Raw genomic sequence first — 20,778 nt, forward strand, 5'->3', positions numbered from 1 at the left:
GAGTTTGCAACTGAAAAGAAACTTTGTGTTCCCAACAAGCTAGGTGAAGGACGGCTTTCACACACACTTATCTCTCAGAACTGAGCAAGTGGAGAGACGTTCGTTCATCTAGCACCAAGGGAACGGGTTGCAGGAGAAACTTTTTCTCTGCTTTCTCAGTCTGTTTCCTAGTGCCGGTTTGAAGTTCCTGCAGTTTTCACTGTAAAACTGAGTTGGAGCTTGTACCTCCCCATATATATGTATGGAATGGAGTTTGCAACTGAAAAGAAACTTTGTGTTCCCAACAAGCTAGGTGAAGGACGGCTTTCACACACACTTATCTCTCAGAACTGAGCAAGTGGAGAGACGTTCGTTCATCTAGCACCAAGGGAACGGGTTGCAGGAGACACTTTTTCACTGCTTTTTCAGTCTGTTTCCTAGTGCCGGTTTGAAGTTCCTGCAGTTTTCACTGTAAAACCGAGTAGGAGCTTCTACCTCCAAATATATATGTATGGAATGGAGTTTGCTTCTGAAAAGAAACTTTGTGTTCCCAAAAAGCTAGGTGAAGGACGGCTTTCACACACAATTATCTCTCAGAACTGAGCAAGTGGAGAGACGTTCGTTCATCTAGCACCAATGGAACGGGTTGCAGGAGACACATTTTCTCTGCTTTCTCAGTCTGTTTCCTAGTGCCGGTTTGAAGTTCCTGCAGTTTTCACTGTAAAACGGAGTTGGAGCTTCTACCTCCAAATATATATGTATGGAATGGAGTTTGCAACTGAAAAGAAACTTTGTGTTCCCAAAAAGCTAGGTGAAGGACGGCTTTCACACACTTATCTCTCAGAACTGAGCAAGTGGAGAGACGTTCGTTCATCTAGCACCAAGGGAACGGGTTGCAGGAGACACTTTTTCTCTGCTTTCTCAGTCTGTTTCCTAGTGCCGGTTTGAAGTTCCTGCAGTTTTCACTGTAAAACCGAGTTGGAGCTTCTACCTCCAAATACATATGTATGAAATGGGGTTTGCAACTGTAAAGAAACTTTGTGTTCCCAACAATCTAGGTGAAGGACGGCTTTCACACACACTTATCTCTCAGAACTGAGCAAGTGGAGAGACGTTCGTTCATCTAGCACCAAGGGAACGGGTTGCAGGAGACACTTTTTCTCTGCTTTCTCAGTCTGTTTCCTAGTGCCGGTTTGAAGTTCCTGCAGTTTTCACTGTAAAACCGAGTTGGAGCTTGTACCTCCCCATATATATGTATGGAATGGAGTTTGCAACTGAAAAGAAACTTTGTGTTCCCAACAAGCTAGGTGAAGGACGGCTTTCACACACACTTATCTCTCAGAACTGAGCAAGTGGAGAGACGTTCGTTCATCTAGCAACAAGGGAACGGGTTGCAGGAGACACTTTTTCACTGCTTTTTCAGTCTGTTTCCTAGTGCCGGTTTGAAGTTCCTGCAGTTTTCACTGTAAAACCGAGTAGGAGCTTCTACCTCCAAATATATATGTATGGATTGGAGTTTGCTTCTGAAAAGAAACTTTGTGTTCCCAAAAAGCTAGGTGAAGGACGGCTTTCACACACAATTATCTCTCAGAACTGAGCAAGTGGAGAGACGTTCGTTCATCTAGCACCAAGGGAACGGGTTGCAGGAGACACTTTTTCTCTGCTTTCTCAGTCTGTTTCCTAGTGCCGGTTTGAAGTTCCTGCAGTTTTCACTGTAAAACGGAGTTGGAGCTTCTACCTCCAAATATATATGTATGGAATGGAGTTTGCAACTGAAAAGAAACTTTGTGTTCCCAAAAAGCTAGGTGAAGGACGGCTTTCACACACTTATCTCTCAGAACTGAGCAAGTGGAGAGACGTTCGTTCATCTAGCACCAAGGGAACGGGTTGCAGGAGACACTTTTTCTCTGCTTTCTCAGTCTGTTTCCTAGTGCCGGTTTGAAGTTCCTGCAGTTTTCACTGTAAAACCGAGTTGGAGCTTCTACCTCCAAATACATATGTATGAAATGGGGTTTGCAACTGTAAAGAAACTTTGTGTTCCCAACAATCTAGGTGAAGGACGGCTTTCACACACACTTATCTCTCAGAACTGAGCAAGTGGAGAGACGTTCGTTCATCTAGCACCAAGGGAACGGGTTGCAGGAGACACTTTTTCTCTGCTTTCTCAGTCTGTTTCCTAGTGCCGGTTTGAAGTTCCTGCAGTTTTCACTGTAAAACCGAGTTGGAGCTTGTACCTCCCCATATATATGTAAGGAATGGAGTTTGCAACTGAAAAGAAACTTTGTGTTCCCAACAAGCTAGGTGAAGGACGGCTTTCACACACACTTTTCTCTCAGAACTGAGCAAGTGGAGAGACGTTCGTTCATCTAGCACCAAGGGAACGGGTTGCAGGAGACACTTTTTCTCTGCTTTCTCAGTCTGTTTCCTAGTGCCGGTTTGAAGTTCCTGCAGTTTTCACTGTCAAACCGAGTTGGAGCTTCTACCTCCCCATATATATGTATGGAATGGAGTTTGCAACTGAAAAGAAACTTTGTGTTCCCAACAAGCTAGGTGAAGGACGGCTTTCACACACACTTATCTCTCAGAACTGAGCAAGTGGAGAGACGTTCGTTCATCTAGCACCAAGGGAACGGGTTGCAGGAGAAACATTTTCTCTGCTTTCTCAGTCTGTTTCCTAGTGCCGGTTTGAAGTTCCTGCAGTTTTCACTGTAAAACCGAGTTGGAGCTTGTACCTCCCCATATATATGTATGGAATGGAGTTTGCAACAGAAAAGAAACATTGTGTTCCCAACAAGCTAGGTGAAGGACGGCTTTCACACACACTTATCTCTCAGAACTGAGCAAGTGGAGAGACGTTCGTTCATCTAGCAACAAGGGAACGGGTTGCAGGAGACACTTTTTCACTGCTTTCTCAGTCTGTTTCCTAGTGCCGTTTTGAAGTTCCTGCAGTTTTCACTGTAAAACCGAGTAGGAGCTTCTACCTCCAAATATATATGTATGGAATGGAGTTTGCATCTGAAAAGAAACTTTGTGTTCCCAAAAAGCTAGGTGAAGGACGGCTTTCACACACACTTATCTCTCAAAACTGAGCAAGTGGAGAGACGTTCGTTCATCTAGCACCAATGGAACGGGTTGCAGGAGACACTTTTTCTCTGCTTTCTCAGTCTGTTTCCTAGTGCCGGTTTGAAGTTCCTGCAGTTTTCACTGTAAAACGGAGTTGGAGCTTCTACCTCCAAATATATATGTATGGAATGGAGTTTGCAACTGAAAAGAAACTTTGTGTTCCCAAAAAGCTAGGTGAAGGACGGCTTTCACACACACTTATCTCTCAGAACTGAGCAAGTGGAGAGACGTTCGTTCATCTAGCACCAAGGGAACGGGTTGCAGGAGACACTTTTTCTCTGCTTTCTCAGTCTGTTTCCTAGTGCCGGTTTGAAGTTCCTGCAGTTTTCACTGTAAAACCGAGTTGGAGCTTCTACCTCCAAATATATATGTATGGAATGGAGTTTGCAACTGAAAAGAAACTTTGTGTTCCCAACAAGCTAGGTGAAGGACGGCTTTCACACACAGTTTTCTCTCAGAACTGAGTAAGTGGAGAGACGTTCGTTCATCTAGCACCAAGGGAACGGGTTGCAGGAGACACTTTTTCTCTGCTTTCTCAGTCTGTTTCCTAGTGCCGGTTTGAAGTTCCTGCAGTTTTCACTGTAAAACCGAGTTGGAGCTTCTACCTCCCCATATATATGTATGGAATGGAGTTTGCAACTGAAAAGAAACTTTGTGTTCCCAACAAGCTAGGTGAAGGACGGCTTTCACACACACTTATCTCTCAGAACTGAGCAAGTGGAGAGACGTTCGTTCATCTAGCACCAAGGGAACGGGTTGCAGGAGACACTTTTTCTCTGCTTTCTCAGTCTGTTTCCTAGTGCCGGTTTGAAGTTCCTGCAGTTTTCACTGTAAAACCGAGTTGGAGCTACTACCTCCAAACATATATGTATGGAATGGAGTTTGCAACTGAAAAGAAACTTTGTGTTCCCAACAAGCTAGGTGAAGGACGGCTTTCACACACACTTATCTCTCAGAACCTAGCAAGTGGAGAAACGTTCGTTCATCTACCACCAAGGGAACGGGTTGCAGGAGACACTTTTTCTCTGCTTTCTCAGTCTGTTTCCTAGTGCCGGTTTGAAGTTCCTGCAGTTTTCACTGTCAAACCGAGTTGGAGCTAGTACCTCCCCATATATATGTATGGAATGGAGTTTGCAACTGAAAAGAAACTTTGTGTTCCCAACAAGCTAGGTGAAGGACGGCTTTCACACACACTTATCTCTCAGAACTGAGCAAGTGGAGAGACGTTCGTTCATCTAGCACCAAGGGAACGGGTTGCAGGAGACACTTTTTCTCTGCTTTCTCAGTCTGTTTCCTAGTGCCGGTTTGAAGTTCCTGCAGTTTTCACTGTCAAACCGAGTTGGAGCTAGTACCTCCCCATATATATGTATGGAATGGAGTTTGCAACTGAAAAGAAACTTTGTGTTCCCAACAAGCTAGGTGAAGGACGGCTTTCACACACACTTATCTCTCAGAACTGAGCAAGTGGAGAGAAGTTCGTTCATCTAGCACCAAGGGAACGGGTTGCAGGAGACACTTTTTCTCTGCTTTCTCAGTCTGTTTCCTAGTGCCGGTTTGAAGTTCCTGCAGTTTTCACTGTAAAACCGAGTTGGAGGTTCTACCTTCAAATATATATGTATGGAATGGAGTTTGCAACTGAAAAGAAACTTTGTGTTCCCAAAAAGCTAGGTGAAGGACGGCTTTCACACACTTATCTCTCAGAACTGAGCAAGTGGAGAGACGTTCGTTCATCTAGCACCAAGGGAACGGGTTGCAGGAGACACTTTTTCTCGGCTTTCTCAGTCTGTTTCCTAGTGCCGGTTTGAAGTTCCTGCAGTTTTCACTGTAAAACCGAGTTGGAGCTTCTACCTCCAAATATATATGTATGAAATGGGGTTTGCAACTGTAAAGAAACTTTGTGTTCCCAATAATCTAGGTGAAGGACGGCTTTCACACACACTTATCTCTCAGAACTGAGCAAGTGGAGAGACGTTCGTTCATCTAGCACCAAGGGAACGGGTTGCAGGAGACACTTTTTCTCTGCTTTCTCAGTCTGTTTCCTAGTGCCGGTTTGAAGTTCCTGCAGTTTTCACTGTAAAACCGAGTTGGAGCTTGTACCTCCCCATATATATGTATGGAATGGAGTTTGCAACTGAAAAGAAACTTTGTGTTCCCAACAAGCTAGGTGAAGGACGGCTTTCACACACACTTTTCTCTCAGAACTGAGCAAGTGGAGAGACGTTCGTTCATCTAGCACCAAGGGAACGGGTTGCAGGAGAAACATTTTCTCTGCTTTCTCAGTCTGTTTCCTAGTGCCGGTTTGAAGTTCCTGCAGTTTTCACTGTAAAACCGAGTTGGAGCTTGTACCTCCCCATATATATGTATGGAATGGAGTTTGCAACTGAAAAGAAACTTTGTGTTCCCAACAAGCTAGGTGAAGGACGGCTTTCACACACACTTATCTCTCAGAACTGAGCAAGTGGAGAGACGTTCGTTCATCTAGCAACAAGGGAACGGGTTGCAGGAGAAACTTTTTCACTGCTTTCTCAGTCTGTTTCCTAGTGCCGGTTTGAAGTTCCTGCAGTTTTCACTGTAAAACCGAGTAGGAGCTTCTACCTCCAAATATATATGTATGGAATGGAGTTTGCATCTGAAAAGAAACTTTGTGTTCCCAAAAAGCTAGGTGAAGGACGGCTTTCACACACACTTATCTCTCAAAACTGAGCAAGTGGAGAGACGTTCGTTCATCTAGCACCAATGGAACGGGTTGCAGGAGACACTTTTTCTCTGCTTTCTCAGTCTGTTTCCTAGTGCCGGTTTGAAGTTCCTGCAGTTTTCACTGTAAAACGGAGTTGGAGCTTCTACCTCCAAATATATATGTATGGAATGGAGTTTGCAACTGAAAAGAAACTTTGTGTTCCCAAAAAGCTAGGTGAAGGACGGCTTTCACACACACTTATCTCTCAGAACTGAGCAAGTGGAGAGACGTTCGTTCATCTAGCACCAAGGGAACGGGTTGCAGGAGACACTTTTTCTCTGCTTTCTCAGTCTGTTTCCTAGTGCCGGTTTGAAGTTCCTGCAGTTTTCACTGTAAAACCGAGTTGGAGCTTCTACCTCCAAATATATATGTATGGAATGGAGTTTGCAACTGAAAAGAAACTTTGTGTTCCCAACAAGCTAGGTGAAGGACGGCTTTCACACACAGTTTTCTCTCAGAACTGAGCAAGTGGAGAGACGTTCGTTCATCTAGCACCAAGGGAACGGGTTGCAGGAGACACTTTTTCTCTGCTTTCTCAGTCTGTTTCCTAGTGCCGGTTTGAAGTTCCTGCAGTTTTCACTGTAAAACCGAGTTGGAGCTTCTACCTCCCCATATATATGTATGGAATGGAGTTTGCAACTGAAAAGAAACTTTGTGTTCCCAACAAGCTAGGTGAAGGACGGCTTTCACACACACTTATCTCTCAGAACTGAGCAAGTGGAGAGACGTTCGTTCATCTAGCACCAAGGGAACGGGTTGCAGGAGACACTTTTTCTCTGCTATCTCAGTCTGTTTCCTAGTGCCGGTTTGAAGTTCCTGCAGTTTTCACTGTAAAACCGAGTTGGAGCTACTACCTCCAAACATATATGTATGGAATGGAGTTTGCAACTGAAAAGAAACTTTGTGTTCCCAACAAGCTAGGTGAAGGACGGCTTTCACACACACTTATCTCTCAGAACCTAGCAAGTGGAGAAACGTTCGTTCATCTAGCACCAAGGGAACGGGTTGCAGGAGACACTTTTTCTCTGCTTTCTCAGTCTGTTTCCTAGTGCCGGTTTGAAGTTCCTGCAGTTTTCACTGTCAAACCGAGTTGGAGCTAGTACCTCCCCATATATATGTATGGAATGGAGTTTGCAACTGAAAAGATACTTTGTGTTCCCAACAAGCTAGGTGAAGGACGGCTTTCACACACACTTATCTCTCAGAACTGAGCAAGTGGAGAGACGTTCGTTCATCTAGCACCAAGGGAACGGGTTGCAGGAGACACTTTTTCTCTGCTTTCTCAGTCTGTTTCCTAGTGCCGGTTTGAAGTTCCTGCAGTTTTCACTGTAAAACCGAGTTGGAGCTTCTACCTCCCCATATATATGTATGGAATGGAGTTTGCAACTGAAAAGAAACTTTGTGTTCCCAACAAGCTAGGTGAAGGACGGCTTTCACACACACTTATCTCTCAGAACTGAGCAAGTGGAGAGACGTTCGTTCATCTAGCACCAAGGGAACGGGTTGCAGGAGACACTTTTTCTCTGCTTTCTCAGTCTGTTTCCTAGTGCCGGTTTGAAGTTCCTGCAGTTTTCACTGTAAAACCGAGTTGGAGGTTCTACCTTCAAATATATATGTATGGAATGGAGTTTGCAACTGAAAAGAAACTTTGTGTTCCCAAAAAGCTAGGTGAAGGACGGCTTTCACACACTTATCTCTCAGAACTGAGCAAGTGGAGAGACGTTCGTTCATCTAGCACCAAGGGAACGGGTTGCAGGAGACACTTTTTCTCGGCTTTCTCAGTCTGTTTCCTAGTGCCGGTTTGAAGTTCCTGCAGTTTTCACTGTAAAACCGAGTTGGAGCTTCTACCTCCAAATATATATGTATGAAATGGGGTTTGCAACTGTAAAGAAACTTTGTGTTCCCAATAATCTAGGTGAAGGACGGCTTTCACACACACTTATCTCTCAGAACTGAGCAAGTGGAGAGACGTTCGTTCATCTAGCACCAAGGGAACGGGTTGCAGGAGACACTTTTTCTCTGCTTTCTCAGTCTGTTTCCTAGTGCCGGTTTGAAGTTCCTGCAGTTTTCACTGTAAAACCGAGTTGGAGCTTGTACCTCCCCATATATATGTATGGAATGGAGTTTGCAACTGAAAAGAAACTTTGTGTTCCCAACAAGCTAGGTGAAGGACGGCTTTCACACACACTTTTCTCTCAGAACTGAGCAAGTGGAGAGACGTTCGTTCATCTAGCACCAAGGGAACGGGTTGCAGGAGACACTTTTTCTCTGCTTTCTCAGTCTGTTTCCTAGTGCCGGTTTGAAGTTCCTGCAGTTTTCACTGTAAAACCGAGTTGGAGCTTGTACCTCCCCATATATATGTATGGAATGGAGTTTGCAACTGAAAAGAAACTTTGTGTTCCCAACAAGCTAGGTGAAGGACGGCTTTCACACACACTTATCTCTCAGAACTGAGCAAGTGGAGAGACGTTCGTTCATCTAGCAACAAGGGAACGGGTTGCAGGAGACACTTTTTCACTGCTTTCTCAGTCTGTTTCCTAGTGCCGGTTTGAAGTTCCTGCAGTTTTCACTGTAAAACCGAGTAGGAGCTTCTACCTCCAAATATATATGTATGGAATGGAGTTTGCTTCTGAAAAGAAACTTTGTGTTCCCAAAAAGCTAGGTGAAGGACGGCTTTCACACACAATTATCTCTCAAAACTGAGCAAGTGGAGAGACGTTCGTTCATCTAGCACCAATGGAACGGGTTGCAGGAGACACTTTTTCTCTGCTTTCTCAGTCTGTTTCCTAGTGCCGGTTTGAAGTTCCTGCAGTTTTCACTGTAAAACGGAGTTGGAGCTTCTACCTCCAAATATATATGTATGGAATGGAGTTTGCAACTGAAAAGAAACTTTGTGTTCCCAAAAAGCTAGGTGAAGGACGGCTTTCACACACTTATCTCTCAGAACTGAGCAAGTGGAGAGACGTTCGTTCATCTAGCACCAAGGGAACGGGTTGCAGGAGACACTTTTTCTCTGCTTTCTCAGTCTGTTTCCTAGTGCCGGTTTGAAGTTCCTGCAGTTTTCACTGTAAAACCGAGTTGGAGCTTCTACCTCCAAATACATATGTATGAAATGGTGTTTGCAACTGTAAAGAAACTTTGTGTTCCCAACAATCTAGGTGAAGGACGGCTTTCACACACACTTATCTCTCAGAACTGAGCAAGTGGAGAGACGTTCGTTCATCTAGCACCAAGGGAACGGGTTGCAGGAGACACTTTTTCTCTGCTTTCTCAGTCTGTTTCCTAGTGCCGGTTTGAAGTTCCTGCAGTTTTCACTGTAAAACCGAGTTGGAGCTTGTACCTCCCCATATATATGTATGGAATGGAGTTTGCAACTGAAAAGAAACTTTGTGTTCCCAACAAGCTAGGTGAAGGACGGCTTTCACACACACTTTTCTCTCAGAACTGAGCAAGTGGAGAGACGTTCGTTCATCTAGCACCAAGGGAACGGGTTGCAGGAGACACTTTTTCTCTGCTTTCTCAGTCTATTTCCTAGTGCCGGTTTGAAGTTCCTGCAGTTTTCACTGTAAAACCGAGTTGGAGCTTGTACCTCCCCATATATATGTATGGAATGGAGTTTGCAACTGAAAAGAAACTTTGTGTTCCCAACAAGCTAGGTGAAGGACGGCTTTCACACACACTTTTCTCTCAGAACTGAGCAAGTGGAGAGACGTTCGTTCATCTAGCACCAAGGGAACGGGTTGCAGGAGACACTTTTTCTCTGCTTTCTCAGTCTGTTTCCTAGTGCCGGTTTGAAGTTCCTGCAGTTTTCACTGTCAAACCGAGTTGGAGCTTCTACCTCCCCATATATATGTATGGAATGGAGTTTGCAACTGAAAAGAAACTTTGTGTTCCCAACAAGCTAGGTGAAGGACGGCTTTCACACACACTTATCTCTCAGAACTGAGCAAGTGGAGAGACGTTCGTTCATCTAGCACCAAGGGAACGGGTTGCAGGAGAAACATTTTCTCTGCTTTCTCAGACTGTTTCCTAGTGCCGGTTTGAAGTTCCTGCAGTTTTCACTGTAAAACCGAGTAGGAGCTTCTACCTCCAAATATATATGTATGGAATGGAGTTTGCATCTGAAAAGAAACTTTGTGTTCCCAAAAAGCTAGGTGAAGGACGGCTTTCACACACACTTATCTCTCAAAACTGAGCAAGTGGAGAGACGTTCGTTCATCTAGCACCAATGGAACGGGTTGCAGGAGACACTTTTTCTCTGCTTTCTCAGTCTGTTTCCTAGTGAAGGTTTGAAGTTCCTGCAGTTTTCACTGTAAAACGGAGTTGGAGCTTCTACCTCCAAATATATATGTATGGAATGGAGTTTGCAACTGAAAAGAAACTTTGTGTTCCCAAAAAGCTAGGTGAAGGACGGCTTTCACACACACTTATCTCTCAGAACTGAGCAAGTTGAGAGACGTTCGTTCATCTAGCACCAAAGGAACGGGTTGCAGGAGACACTTTTTCTCTGCTTTCTCAGTCTGTTTCCTAGTGCCGGTTTGAAGTTCCTGCAGTTTTCACTGTAAAACCGAGTTGGAGCTTGTACCTCCCCATATATATGTATGGAATGGAGTTTGCAACTGAAAAGAAACTTTGTGTTCCCAACAAGCTAGGTGAAGGACGGCTTTCAACCACACTTATCTCTCAGAACTGAGCAAGTGGAGAGACGTTCGTTCATCTAGCACCAAGGGAACGGTTTGCAGGAGACACTTTTTCTCTGCTTTCTCAGTCTGTTTCCTAGTGCCGGTTTGAAGTTCCTGCAGTTTTCACTGTAAAACCGAGTTGGAGCTTGTACCTCCCCATATATATGTATGGAATGGAGTTTGCAACTGAAAAGAAACTTTGTGTTCCCAACAAGCTAGGTGAAGGACGGCTTTCACACACACTTATCTCTCAGAACTGAGCAAGTGGAGAGACGTTCGTTCATCTAGCACCAAGGGAACGGGTTGCAGGAGAAACTTTTTCTCTGCTTTCTCAGTCTGTTTCCTAGTGCCGGTTTGAAGTTCCTGCAGTTTTCACTGTAAAACCGAGTTGGAGCTTGTACCTCCCCATATATATGTATGGAATGGAGTTTGCAACTGAAAAGAAACTTTGTGTTCCCAACAAGCTAGGTGAAGGACGGCTTTCACACACACTTATCTCTCAGAACTGAGCAAGTGGAGAGACGTTCGTTCATCTAGCACCAAGGGAACGGGTTGCAGGAGACACTTTTTCTCTGCTTTCTCAGTCTGTTTCCTAGTGCCGGTTTGAAGTTCCTGCAGTTTTCACTGTAAAACCGAGTTGGAGCTAGTACCTCCCCATATATATGTATGGAATGGAGTTTGCAACTGAAAAGAAACTTTGTGTTCCCAACAAGCTAGGTGAAGGACGGCTTTCACACACACTTATCTCTCAGAACTGAGCAAGTGGAGAGACGTTCGTTCATCTAGCACCAATGGAACGGGTTGCAGGAGACACTTTTTCTCTGCTTTCTCAGTCTGTTTCCTAGTGCCGGTTTGAAGTTCCTGCAGTTTTCACTGTAAAACGGAGTTGGAGCTTCTACCTCCAAATATATATGTATGGAATGGAGTTTGCAACTGAAAAGAAACTTTGTGTTCCCAAAAAGCTAGGTGAAGGACGGCTTTCACACACACTTATCTCTCAGAACTGAGCAAGTGGAGAGACGTTCGTTCATCTAGCACCAAAGGAACGGGTTGCAGGAGACACTTTTTCTCTGCTTTCTCAGTCTGTTTCCTAGTGCCGGTTTGAAGTTCCTGCAGTTTTCACTGTAAAACCGAGTTGGAGCTTGTACCTCCCCATATATATGTATGGAATGGAGTTTGCAACTGAAAAGAAACTTTGTGTTCCCAACAAGCTAGGTGAAGGACGGCTTTCAACCACACTTATCTCTCAGAACTGAGCAAGTGGAGAGACGTTCGTTCATCTAGCACCAAGGGAACGGTTTGCAGGAGACACTTTTTCTCTGCTTTCTCAGTCTGTTTCCTAGTGCCGGTTTGAAGTTCCTGCAGTTTTCACTGTAAAACCGAGTTGGAGCTTGTACCTCCCCATATATATGTATGGAATGGAGTTTGCAACTGAAAAGAAACTTTGTGTTCCCAACAAGCTAGGTGAAGGACGGCTTTCACACACACTTATCTCTCAGAACTGAGCAAGTGGAGAGACGTTCGTTCATCTAGCACCAAGGGAACGGGTTGCAGGAGAAACTTTTTCTCGGCTTTCTCAGTCTGTTTCCTAGTGCCGGTTTGAAGTTCCTGCAGTTTTCACTGTAAAACCGAGTTGGAGCTTGTACCTCCCCATATATATGTATGGAATGGAGTTTGCAACTGAAAAGAAACTTTGTGTTCCCAACAAGCTAGGTGAAGGACGGCTTTCACACACACTTATCTCTCAGAACTGAGCAAGTGGAGAGACGTTCGTTCATCTAGCACCAAGGGAACGGGTTGCAGGAGACACTTTTTCTCTGCTTTCTCAGTCTGTTTCCTAGTGCCGTTTTGAAGTTCCTGCAGTTTTCACTGTAAAACCGAGTTGGAGCTAGTACCTCCCCATATATATGTATGGAATGGAGTTTGCAACTGAAAAGAAACTTTGTGTTCCCAACAAGCTAGGTGAATTACGGCTTTCACACACACTTATCTCTCAGAACTGAGCAAGTGGAGAGACGTTCGTTCATCTAGCACCAAGGGAACGGGTTGCAGGAGACACTTTTTCTCTGCTTTCTCAGTCTGTTTCCTAGTGCCGGTTTGAAGTTCCTGCAGTTTTCACTGTAAAACCGAGTTGGAGCTTCTACCTCCAAATATATATGTATGGAATGGAGTTTGCAACTGAAAAGAAACTTTGTGTTCCCAACAAGCTAGGTGAAGGACGGCTTTAACACACACTTTTCTCTCAGAACTGAGCAAGTGGAGAGACGTTCGTTCATCTAGCACCAAGGGAACGGGTTGCAGGAGACACTTTTTCTCTGCTTTCTCAGTCTGTTTCCTAGTGCCGGTTTGAAGTTCCTGCAGTTTTCACTGTAAAACCGAGTTGGAGCTTCTACCTCCCCATATATATGTATGGAATGGAGTTTGCAACTGAAAAGAAACTTTGTGTTCCCAACAAGCTAGGTGAAGGACGGCTTTCACACACACTTATCTCTCAGAACTGAGCAAGTGGAGAGACGTTCGTTCATCTAGCACCAAGGGAACGGGTTGCAGGAGACACTTTTTCTCTGCTTTCTCAGTCTGTTTCCTAGTGCCGGTTTCAAGTTCCTGCAGTTTTCACTGTAAAACCGAGTTGGAGCTACTACCTCCAAACATATATGTATGGAATGGAGTTTGCAACTGAAAAGAAACTTTGTGTTCCCAACAAGCTAGGTGAAGGACGGCTTTCACACACACTTATCTCTCAGAACCTAGCAAGTGGAGAGACGTTCGTTCATCTACCACCAAGGGAACGGGTTGCAGGAGACACTTTTTCTCTGCTTTCTCAGTCTGTTTCCTAGTGCCGGTTTGAAGTTCCTGCAGTTTTCACTGTAAAACCGAGTTGGAGCTTCTACCTCCCCATATATATGTATGGAATGGAGTTTGCAACTGAAAAGAAACTTTGTGTTCCCAACAAGCTAGGTGAAGGACGGCTTTCACACACACTTATCTCTTAGAACATAGCAAGTTGAGAGACTTTCGTTCATCTAGCACCAAGGGAACGGTTTGCAGGAGACACTTTTTCTCTGCTTTCTCAGTCTGTTTCCTAGTGCCGGTTTGAAGTTCCTGCAGTTTTCACTGTCAAACCGAGTTGGAGCTAGTACCTCCCCATATATATGTATGGAATGGAGTTTGCAACTGAAAAGAATCTTTGTGTTCCCAACAAGCTATTTGAAGGACGGCTTTCACACACACTTATCTCTCAGAACTGAGCAAGTGGAGAGAAGTTCGTTCATCTAGCACCAAGGGAACGGGTTGCAGGAGACACTTTTTCTCTGCTTTCTCAGTCTGTTTCCTAGTGCCGGTTTGAAGTTCCTGCAGTTTTCACTGTAAAACCGAGTTGGAGGTTCTACCTTCAAATATATATGTATGGAATGGAGTTTGCAACTGAAAAGAAACTTTGTGTTCCCAAAAAGCTATGTGAAGGACGGCTTTCACACACTTATCTCTCAGAACTGAGCAAGTGGAGAGACGTTCGTTCATCTAGCACCAAGGGAACGGGTTGCAGGAGAAACTTTTTCTCTGCTTTCTCAGTCTGTTTCCTAGTGCCGGTTTGAAGTTCCTGCAGTTTTCACTGTAAAACCGAGTTGGAGCTTCTACCTCCAACTATATATGTATGAAATGGAGTTTGCAACTGAAAAGAAACTTTGTGTTCCCAACAATCTAGGTGAAGGACGGCTTTCACACACACTTATCTCTCAGAACTGAGCAAGTGGAGAGACGTTCGTTCATCTAGCACCAAGGGAACGGGTTGCAGGAGACACTTTTTCTCTGCTTTCTCAGTCTGTTTCCTAGTGCCGGTTTGAAGTTCCTGCAGTTTTCACTGTAAAATCGAGTTGGAGCTTGTACCTCCCCATATATATGTATGGAATGGAGTTTGCAACTGAAAAGAAACTTTGTGTTCCCAACAAGCTAGGTGAAGGACGGCTTTCACACACTTATCTCTCAGAACTGAGCAAGTGGAGAGACGTTCGTTCATCTAGCACCAAGGGAACGGGTTGCAGGAGACACTTTTTCTCTGCTTTCTCAGTCTGTTTCCTAGTGCCGGTTTGAAGTTCCTGCAGTTTTCACTGTAAAACCGAGTTGGAGCTTCTACCTCCCCATATATATGTATGGAATGGAGTTTGCAACTGAAAAGAAACTTGGTGTTCCCAACAAGCTAGGTGAAGGACGGCTTTCACACACACTTATCTCTCAGAACTGAGCAAGTGGAGAGACGTTCGTTCATCTAGCACCAAGGGAACGGGTTGCAGGAGAAACATTTTCTCTGCTTTCTCAGTCTGTTTCCTAGTGCCAGTTTGAAGTTCCTGCAGTTTTCACTGTAAAACCGAGTTGGAGCTTGTACCTCCCCATATATATGTATGGAATGGAGTTTGCAACTGAAAAGAAACTTTGTGTTCCCAACAAGCTAGGTGAAGGACGGCTTTCACACACACTTATCTCTCAGAACTGAGCAAGTGGAGAGACGTTCGTTCATCTAGCAACAAGGGAACGGGTTGCAGGAGACACTTTTTCACTGCTTTCTCAGTCTGTTTCCTAGTGCCGGTTTGAAGTTCCTGCAGTTTTCACTGTAAAACCGAGTAGGAGCTTCTACCTCCAAATATATATGTATGGAATGGAGTTTGCATCTGAAAAGAAACTTTGTGTTCCCAAAAAGCTAGGTGAAGGACGGCTTTTACACACACTTATCTCTCAGAACTGAGCAAGTGGAGAGACGTTCGTTCATCTAGCACCAATGGAACGGGTTGCAGGAGACACTTTTTCTCTGCTTTCTCAGTCTGTTTCCTAGTGCCGGTTTGAAGTTCCTGCAGTTTTCACTGTAAAACCGAGTTGGAGCTTCTACCTCCAAATATATATGTATGGAATGGAGTTTGCAACTGAAAAGAAACTTTGTGTTCCCAAAAAGCTAGGTGAATGACGGCTTTCACACACACTTATCTCTCAGAACTGAGCAAGTGGAGAGACGTTCGTTCATCTAGCACCAAGGGAACGGGTTGCAGGAGACACTTTTTCTCTGCTTTCTCAGTCTGTTTCCTAGTGCCGGTTTGAAGTTCCTGCAGTTTTCACTGTAAAACCGAGTTGGAGCTTGTACCTCCCCATATATATGTATGGAATGGAGTTTGCAACTGAAAAGAAACTTTGTGTTCCCAACAAGCTAGGTGAAGGACGGCTTTCAACCACACTTATCTCTCTGAACTGAGCAAGTGGAGAGACGTTCGTTCATCTAGCACCAAGGGAACAGTTTGCAGGGGACACTTTTTCTCTGCTTTCTCAGTCTGTTTCCTAGTGCCGGTTTGAAGTTCCTGCAGTTTTCACTGTCAAACCGAGTTGGAGCTTGTACCTCCCCATATATATGTATGGAATGGAGTTTGCAACTGAAAAGAAACTTTGTGTTCCCAACAAGCTAGGTGAAGGACGGCTTTCACACACACTTATCTCTCAGAACTGAGCAAGTGGAGAGACGTTCGTTCATCTAGCACCAAGGGAACGGGTTGCAGGAGAAACTTTTTCTCTGCTTTCTCAGTCTGTTTCCTAGTGCCGGTTTGAAGTTCCTGCAGTTTTCACTGTAAAACCGAGTTGGAGCTTGTACCTCCCCATATATATGTATGGAATGGAGTTTGCAACTGAAAAGAAACTTTGTGTTCCCAACAAGCTAGGTGAAGGACGGCTTTCACACACACTTATCTCTCAGAACTGAGCAAGTGGAGAGACGTTCGTTCATCTAGCACCAATGGAACGGGTTGCAGGAGACACTTTTTCTCTGCTTTCTCAGTCTGTTTCCTAGTGCCGGTTTGAAGTTCCTGCAGTTTTCACTGTAAAACCGTGTTGGAGCTAGTACCTCCCCATATATATGTATGGAATGGAGTTTGCAACTGAAAAGAAACTTTGTGTTCCCAACAAGCTAGGTGAATTACGGCTTTCACACACACTTATCTCTCAGAACTGAGCAAGTGGAGAGACGTTCGTTCATCTAGCACCAAGGGAACGGGTTGCAGGAGACACTTTTTCTCTGCTTTCTCAGTCTGTTTCCTAGTGCCGGTTTGAAGTTCCTGCAGTTTTCACTGTAAAACCGAGTTGGAGCTTCTACCTCCAAATATATATGTATGGAATGGAGTTTGCAACTGAAAAGAAACTTTGTGTTCCCAACAAGCTAGGTGAAGGACGGCTTTCACACTCACTTTTCTCTCAGAACTGAGCAAGTGGAGAGACGTTCGTTCATCTAGCACCAAGGGAACGGGTTGCAGGAGACACTTTTTCTCTGCTTTCTCAGTCTCTTTCCTAGTGCCGGTTTGAAGTTCCTGCAGTTTTCACTGTCAAACCGAGTTGGAGCTTCTACCTCCCCATATATATGTATGGAATGGTGTTTGCAACTGAAAAGAAACTTTGTGTTCCCAACAAGTTAGGTGAAGGACGGCTTTCACACACACATATCTCTCAGAACTGAGCAAGTGGAGAGACGTTCGTTCATCTAGCACCAAGGGAACGGGTTGCAGGAGACACTTTTTCTCTGCTTTCTCAGTCTGTTTCCTAGTGCCGGTTTGAAGTTCCTGCAGTTTTCACTGTAAAACCGAGTTGGAGCTTGTACCTACCCATATATATATATGGAATGGAGTTTGCAACTGAAAAGAAACTTTGTGTTCCCAACAAGCTAGGTGAAGGACGGCTTTCACACACACTTATCTCTCAGAACTGAGCAAGTGGAGAGACGTTCGTTCATCTAGCACCAAGGGAACGGGTTGCAGGAGACACTTTTTCTCTGCTTTCTCAGTCTGTTTCCTAGTGCCGGTTTGAAGTTCCTGCAGTTTTCACTGTAAAACGGAGTTGGAGCTTCTACCTCCAAATATATATGTATGGAATGGAGTTTGCAACTGAAAAGAAACTTTGTGTTCCCAAAAAGCTAGGTGAAGGACGGCTTTCACACACACTTATCTCTCAGAACTGAGCAAGTGGAGAGACGTTCGTTCATCTAGCACCAAAGGAACGGGTTGCAGGAGACACTTTTTCTCTGCTTTCTCAGTCTGTTTCCTAGTGCCGGTTTGAAGTTCCTGCAGTTTTCACTGTAAAACCGAGTTGGAGCTTGTACCTCCCCATATATATGTATGGAATGGAGTTTGCAACTGAAAAGAAACTTTGTGTTCCCAACAAGCTAGGTGAAGGACGGCTTTCAACCACACTTATCTCTCAGAATTGAGCAAGTGGAGAGACGTTCGTTCATCTAGCACCAAGGGAACGGTTTGCAGGAGACACATTTTCTCTGCTTTCTCAGTCTGTTTCCTAGTGCCGGTTTGAAGTTCCTGCAGTTTTCACTGTAAAACCGAGTTGGAGCTTGTACCTCCCCATATATATGTATGGAATGGAGTTTGCAACTGAAAAGAAACTTTGTGTTCCCAACAAGCTAGGTGAAGGACGGCTTTCACACACACTTATCTCTCAGAACTGAGCAAGTGGAGAGACGTTCGTTCATCTAGCACCAAGGGAACGGGTTGCAGGAGAAACTTTTTCTCTGCTTTCTCAGTCTGTTTCCTAGTGCCGGTTTGAAGTTCCTGCAGTTTTCACTGTAAAACCGAGTTGGAGCTTGTACCTCCCCATATATATGTATGGAATGTAGTTTGCAACTGAAAAGAAACTTTGTGTTCCCAACAAGCTAGGTGAAGGACGGCTTTCACACACACTTAACTCTCAGAACTGAGCAAGTGGAGAGACGTTCGTTCATCTAGCACCAAGGGAACGGGTTGCAGGAGACACTTTTTCTCTGCTTTCTCAGTCTGTTTCCTAGTGCCGGTTTGAAGTTCCTGCAGTTTTCACTGTCAAACCGAGTTGGAGCTAGTACCTCCCCATATATATGTATGGAATGGAGTTTGCAACTGAAAAGAAACTTTGTGTTCCCAACAAGCTAGGTGAAGGACGGCTTTCACACACACTTATCTCTCAGAACAGAGCAAGTGGAGAGACGTTCGTTCATCTAGCACCAAGGGAACGGGTTGCAGGAGACACTTTTTCTCTGCTTTCTCAGTCTGTTTCCTAGTGCCGGTTTGAAGTTCCTGCAGTTTTCACTGTAAAACCGAGTTGGAGCTAGTACCTCCCCATATATATGTATGGAATGGAGTTTGCAACTGAAAAGAAACTTTGTGTTCCCAACAAGCTAGGTGAAGGACGGCTTTCACACACACTTTTCTCTCAGAACTGAGCAAGTGGAGAGACGTTCGTTCATCTAGCACCAAGGGAACGGGTTGCAGGAGAAACTTTTTCTCTGCTTTCTCAGTCTGTTTCCTAGTGCCGGTTTGAAGTTCCTGCAGTTTTCACTGTAAAACCGAGTTGGAGCTTCTACCTCCCCATATATATGTATGGAATGGAGTTTGCAACTGAAAAGAAACTTTGTGTTCCCAACAAGCTAGGTGAAGGGCGGCTTTCACACACACTTATCTCTCAGAACTGAGCAAGTGGAGAGACGTTCGTTCATCTAGCACCAAGGGAACGGGTTGCAGGAGACACTTTTTCTCTGCTTTCTCAGTCTGTTTCCTAGTGCCGGTTTGAAGTTCCTGCAGTTTTCACTGTAAAACCGAGTTGGAGCTACTACCTCCAAACATATATGTATGGAATGGAGTTTGCAACTGAAAAGAAACTTTGTGTTCCCAACAAGCTAGGTGAAGGACGGCTTTCACACACACTTATCTCTCAGAACCTAGCAAGTGGAGAGACGTTCGTTCATCTACCACCAAGGGAACGGGTTGCAGGAGACACTTTTTCTCTGCTTTCTCAGTCTGTTTCCTAGTGCCGGTTTGAAGTTCCTGCAGTTTTCACTGTAAAACCGAGTTGGAGCTTCTACCTCCCCATATATATGTATGGAATGGAGTTTGCAACTGAAAAGAAACTTGGTGTTCCCAACAAGCTAGGTGAAGGACGGCTTTCACACACACTTATCTCTCAGAACATAGCAAGTTGAGAGACTTTCGTTCATCTAGCACCAAGGGAACGGTTTGCAGGAGACACTTTTTCTCTGCTTTCTCAGTCTGTTTCCTAGTGCCGGTTTGAAGTTCCTGCAGTTTTCACTGTCAAACCGAGTTGGAGCTAGTACCTCCCCATATATATGTATGGAATGGAGTTTGCAACTGAAAAGAAACTTTGTGTTCCCAACAAGCTATTTGAAGGACGGCTTTCACACACACTTATCTCTCAGAACTGAGCAAGTGGAGAGACGTTCGTTCATCTAGCACCAAGGGAACGGGTTGCAGGAGACACTTTTTCTCTGCTTTCTCAGTCTGTTTCCTAGTGCCGGTTTGAAGTTCCTGCAGTTTTCACTGTCAAACCGAGTTGGAGCTAGTACCTCCCCATATATATGTATGGAATGGAGTTTGCAACTGAAAAGAAACTTTGTGTTCCCAACAAGCTAGGTGAAGGACGGCTTTCACACACACTTATCTCTCAGAACTGAGCAAGTGGAGAGACGTTCGTTCATCTAGCACCAAGGGAACGGGTTGCAGGAGCCACTTTTTCTCTGCTTTCTCAGTCTGTTTCCTAGTGCCGGTTTGAAGTTCCTGCAGTTTTCACTGTAAAACCGAGTTGGAGGTTCTACCTTCAAATATATATGTATGGAATGGAGTTTGCAACTGAAAAGAAACTTTGTGTTCCCAAAAAGCTATGTGAAGGACGGCTTTCACACACTTATCTCTCAGAACTGAGCAAGTGGAGAGACGTTCGTTCATCTAGCACCAAGGGAACGGGTTGCAGGAGACACTTTTTCTCTGCTTTCTCAGTCTGTTTCCTAGTGCCGGTTTGAAGTTCCTGCAGTTTTCACTGTAAAACCGAGTTGGAGCTTCTACCTCCAAATATATATGTATGAAATGGAGTTTGCAACTGAAAAGAAACTTTGTGTTCCCAACAATCTAGGTGAAGGACGGCTTTCACACACACTTATCTCTCAGAACTGAGCAAGTGGATAGACGTTCGTTCATCTAGCACCAAGGGAACGGGTTGCAGGAGACACTTTTTCTCTGCTTTCTCAGTCTGTTTCCTAGTGCCGGTTTGAAGTTCCTGCAGTTTTCACTGTAAAACCGAGTTGGAGCTTGTACCTCCCCATATATATGTATGGAATGGAGTTTGCAACTGAAAAGAAACTTTGTGTTCCCAACAAGCTAGGTGAAGGACGGCTTTCACACACACTTTTCTCTCAGAACTGAGCAAGTGGAGAGACGTTCGTTCATCTAGCACCAAGGGAACGGG

Source organism: Camelus dromedarius, unplaced genomic scaffold (genome assembly GCF_036321535.1).
Source record: "Camelus dromedarius isolate mCamDro1 unplaced genomic scaffold, mCamDro1.pat HAP1_SCAFFOLD_123, whole genome shotgun sequence".
NCBI lineage: Eukaryota > Metazoa > Chordata > Mammalia > Artiodactyla > Camelidae > Camelus > Camelus dromedarius.